The sequence below is a fragment of the Salmo salar genome, unplaced genomic scaffold (genome assembly GCF_965601325.2).
Source record: "Salmo salar unplaced genomic scaffold, fSalSal1 ptg000408l, whole genome shotgun sequence".
NCBI classification, from domain to species: domain Eukaryota; kingdom Metazoa; phylum Chordata; class Actinopteri; order Salmoniformes; family Salmonidae; genus Salmo; species Salmo salar.
This window is the reverse complement of record NW_027675377.1, coordinates 738,220-743,448: the sequence shown is the minus strand read 5'-3', so window position 1 is coordinate 743,448 and position 5,229 is coordinate 738,220. Positions and strand designations below refer to the sequence as shown.

At 38.6% G+C, this 5,229-nt stretch overlaps 1 long non-coding RNA gene across 1 annotated transcript; it reads right to left on the bottom strand.

The window, feature by feature from the left end:
• Positions 1–495: 495 nt before the first annotated feature.
• On the bottom strand, positions 496–4,844 carry LOC106593703 (uncharacterized). The gene is made up of 2 exons (XR_014391377.1): positions 4,175–4,844; positions 496–2,044 (listed from the first exon to the last, which is right to left on the bottom strand). It is a non-coding gene; the product is annotated as an uncharacterized LOC106593703 (long non-coding RNA).
• Between the last annotated feature and the right edge of the window lie 385 nt (positions 4,845–5,229).

Genomic DNA, 5,229 nt, shown 5'->3' with positions numbered 1-5,229 from the left:
TCTAGGATCAGGTCCCCTTCTCCATGTAATCTGATTCATTATGATCTAGGATCAGGTCCCCTCCTCTCCATGTAATCTGATTCATTATGATCTAGGATCGGGCCCCCCTCTCCATGTAATCTGATTAATTATGATCTAGGATCAGGTCCCCACTCTCCATGTAATCTGATTCATTATGATCTAGGATCAGGTCCCTCCTCTCCATGTAATCTGATTCATTATGATCTAGGATCAGGTCCCCCCTCTCCATGTAATCTGATTCATTATGATCTAGTTGTCAGAGCTAGAGTGGTGTTTGTCAGACTATGAGACATCCCGGTTTGGCCAACAAACTATTATGATACCACTCTATTGTAAACTGTGACTTGTACAAACAAGCTGGTGTTCTATGTGTTGCTCTAGGAATTACAGCAAACTAACAGGGTGGAAAGTGATATTAGGGACACACAGAAAAACTTAAATTAAATAATATGAATGAACAAATGAATGAACAAATGAATGAATGAATGACATTTTATTTCCATGTCAAATCGCCAACTGGCAACCCATCCCTTATGGGGTTAATTGCCACATAAACAAACATTACAATAATTGACTGTGGTAATTAAATGATAATTCCTCTTCAGTGCTCTCTGCATTGGGCATCGCATGAAGAATGAAAACAACGTAAGGTAAAAATCAATACATAATAGTAAATAAGGTGATGCAAACAATAATTATATCCCTAGAGCAGAACAATAATATACATATATACATACACACTGTATATATACACATACATACATATATACATACTGTATATATATACATACATAACATATACAGATAAATAAATACAGAAATACAGTCTGACACAAAGAGAAGATTCATATGGGAGACAAGTCTATACACAATCTATATATACACATACCATTTACCACATAGAAGATTCATATGGGAGACAAGTCCATACACAATCTATATATACACATGTACCATTTACCACATAGAAGACTCATATGGGAGACAAGTCTATACACAATCTATATACACATACCATTTACCACATAGAAGACTCATATGGGAGACAAGTCTATACACAATCTATATACACATACCATTTACCACATAGAAGACTCATATGGGAGACAAGTCTATACACAATCTATATACACATGTACCATTTACCACGCAGAAGCTAAATATTTTTACAATTTAATTATAGGTAAACATTTTTCTTATATTCCAGGATTTATCTAAATATTCCACAAACGGAAATACACAATGGACAAAAAAACATTTCAATTTCTCCTCATCACTCATCACATACTGCCAGGGTATATCTGGTGGTCTTTCTGGAATAAGAGCAAGCGTATATCATGGTAGAACAGGAAATAGAGGATTAAATCAGTTTAATTCTCTATTTCTTTAAGGTCACAATAGTTACATAGTCTTTCCTCCATTTCACCACAATACTGACCTGTTTCAATACTCAGAGAAAATATCCCTGATCTTACCTGTTTCAATACTCAGAGGCAATATCCCTGATCTGACCTGTTTCAATACACAGAGACAATATCCCTGATCTGACCTGTTTCAATAGGCAGAGACAATATCCCTGATCGTACCTGTTTCAATACACAGAGACAATATCCCTGAAATAACCTGTTTCAATACTCAGAGACAATATCCCTGATCTGACCTGTTTCAATACTCAGAGACAATATCCCTGATCTGACCTGTTTCAATACACAGAGACAATATCCCTGATCTGACCTGTTTCAATACACAGAGACAATATCCCTGATCTTCCCTGTGCACATAGAGATCTCTTGCTTTTAGGTAGGTTATACATAATATATCTCTCACACACCAATTCACCCTGAATCAAACAAAAGGTTCTCAATTTGGGTTGATGATTCATCTCCTCCACCCATCTTTTTTTCATGTCGCATCAACAGTTGTTTTTTAATCATATCTATGTCTCCCTTCATTTGGTTTTGGTACAGATGTTCATAGTTACACTGTTGAAAAAGCTCAGACATTTCAGTTGCCCAGGCTTCCCCTATGGATAGATAAATACAATAATCATGAAAAAAGTCATTGATGAAAGAGACTTCAACTAGGACTATAAAATAATGAAGAAACAGTTTAACATTTTGTTATTTTATGGCTTATATTTATTGTAGAAGTTGATAAATAACACCTGGGGACAAAAACGCCTACATCTTCTGACAAAAAGTGTTAAAATGCATAACATTCCCTTTCAGGATCCATATTTTGGTGTTTATAAGGTAAAGGACACCTGATATTTAAAGCCTTTTTGAATCCACATTTTACACTAAATAAGAACTGATTTTTCCCGGGGACAGAAAAGACACCACATGGTAGGAATGACTCAGCAGCACCTAGACACTAGTTTAGTGGATTCCAAATGTTCCCTCTACTTTATTCTACATTATTAACCTGAAATACTCACTTTACTTGGAAACTGAGTTGCAGTTTAGAGGTTAAACTATGAGCTGCTCTGTCATCTCAAAATGACCCTGTACAGATACTTTCTTATATTCAGTTTCAACTGTAGTCAAGGAGTCACCCTTCATATAACAACAGTAACCAGAGGGTGGAGCTAACAGTCAGTTTCAACTGTAGTCAAGGAGTCACCCTTCATATAACAACAGTAACCAGAGGGTGGAGCTAACAGTCAGTTTCAACTGCAGTCAAGGAGTCACCCTTCACATAACAACAGTAACCAGAGGGTGGGGCTAACAGTCAGTTTCAACTGTAGTCAAGGAGTCACCCTTCATATAACAACAGTAACCAGAGGGTGGGGCTAACAGTCAGTTTCAACTGTAGTCAAGGTGTCACCCTTCATATAACAACAGTAACCAGAGAGTGGAGCTAACAGTCAGTTTCAACTGTAGTCAAGGAGTCACTCTTCATATAACAACAGTAACCAGAGGGTGGGGCTAACAGTCAGTTTCAACTGTAGTCAAGGTGTCACCCTTCATATAACAACAGTAACCAGAGGGTGGAGCTAACAGTCAGTTACAACTGTAGTCAAGGAGTCACTCTTCATATAACAACAGTAACCAGAGAGTGGAGCTAACAGTCAGTTTCAACTGTAGTCAAGGTGTCACCCTTCATATAACAACAGTAACCAGAGGGTGGAGCTAACAGTCAGTTTCAACTGTAGTCAAGGTGTCACCCTTCACATAACAACAGTAACCAGAGGGTGGGGCTAACAGTCAGTTTCAACTGTAGTCAAGGTGTCACCCTTCACATAACAACAGTAACCAGAGGGTGGAGCTAACAGTCAGTTTCAACTGTAGTCAAGGTGTCACCCTTCATATAACAACAGTAACCAGAGGGTGGAGCTAACAGTCAGTTTCAACTGCAGTCAAGGAGTCACCCTTCATATAACAACAGTAACCAGAGGGTGGAGCTAACAGTCAGTTTCAACTGCAGTCAAGGAGTCACCCTTCACATAACAACAGTAACCAGAGGGTGGAGCTAACAGTCAGTTTCAACTGCAGTCAAGGAGTCACCCTTCACATAACAACAGTAACCAGAGGGTGGAGCTAACAGTCAGTTTCAACTGTAGTCAAGGAGTCACCCTTCACATAACAACAGTAACCAGAGGGTGGGGCTAACAGTCAGTTTCAACTGTAGTCAAGGTGTCACCCTTCACATAACAACAGTAACCAGAGGGTGGGGCTAACAGTCAGTTTCAACTGTAGTCAAGGTGTCACCCTTCACATAACAACAGTAACCAGAGGGTGGGGCTAACAGTCAGTTACATGAGACAGCAGTAACGTGACATTGTTCTGAATCTTGATTAAAAAATGTTATAGTCCTTCTTCAAGACATCTCTCTTACATTATTTTAGCTAAACTTATAATTTACTGGAAATCAGGTTTAGTTGTGTTTTTCCCCTGTAAGGTGTGTACGTGCTGGATAAGAACCAAAGGATGAGAAACCCTGAGATAAACATAAAACCATATAATGTAAAAGCTCCTCCACCATCTTTACCAGACGTTTTACTGATAACATGTAGACCTACTGATTAGTTTCCACTTTGAAAACTGCTGTCAGCAAGTCAGCTCAACAGTTCTTCTAACTAGTAATATCTCATTCCAGGTATTCATTCACATACTCTGTCATTTAGAATGAATTATTGTTCATAAATACTTACTTTATTTGTCAGTATTGTCCATATAGTGTTTTCTGCTCTGTCATCTCAAAATGGATCCTGTACAAAATCACATATTTACTTTCAGTCACCTCCTGGGTGGTGCAGTGGTCTAAACCACCCCATCTGAACAGTTTCTCACCAACTGGCCACCTGGTCTATAGAGACTAAATGACTATACACTCTACGCTGCACACCACATCAACGGGGATGTAGTGGAGGGTAAACCCACGTAAACGCGCTTAAGCACCTTTTTATTTGTAAAATAGCGTTTACTCAACTTTGTATTTTGTTAATTATCGTTTACCACTTCTTATGCGTTTCCAGCGTTAAGCCTAAATTCCATCGTGGAAAACGGGCCCAGGTTGGTCAGCATGATAAAGAATCATATCTCAAGCCTACTCTGTCTATTGAATGTCTGACTACGACCTAACTTTATAATAGTTATATGTAGCCAAGACTTACCAGAGTCTGTACGTCTGTCCTTCAAATCAACACATTTATCCTACTTCTAATGTTGCAGAGAAATGTGCGCTACATTTTCTACAGTCATTTTGTAACGGTGTAGACTACACAGTTACTTTCACTTTCATATGAGGAAATCACGTCCCTTCTGACGTCACCGGTGTATGGGTAAATAATGATGACAGAAGAGCCTCTACTAACTAGTAATAATATGTAATTCCAGGTATTCATTATCTTACTATGTCCTTTATTGTTCAGAAATACTTTATTTGTACTTCTCTCCATATAGTGTGTTTTCCTCTTTTGTCATCTCACCATGGATCCTGCACTCAGCCGTCTCCCCATCCTGATAATAAAGTGTTTTATTGGTATCTTCCACTAGATGGCAGTAAACACCTGCTGTAACTAGACTTTACAACAGCATTCCTTATTCATAAAGGCAGTGTCTCAAAGGAGGAGTGCTGAATCAGGATCAGGTCCTCCTCTCCATGTAATCTGATTCATTATGATCTAGGATCAGGTCCTCCTCTCCATGTAATCTGATTCATTATGATCTAGGATCGGGCCCCCCTCTCCATGTAATCTGATTCATT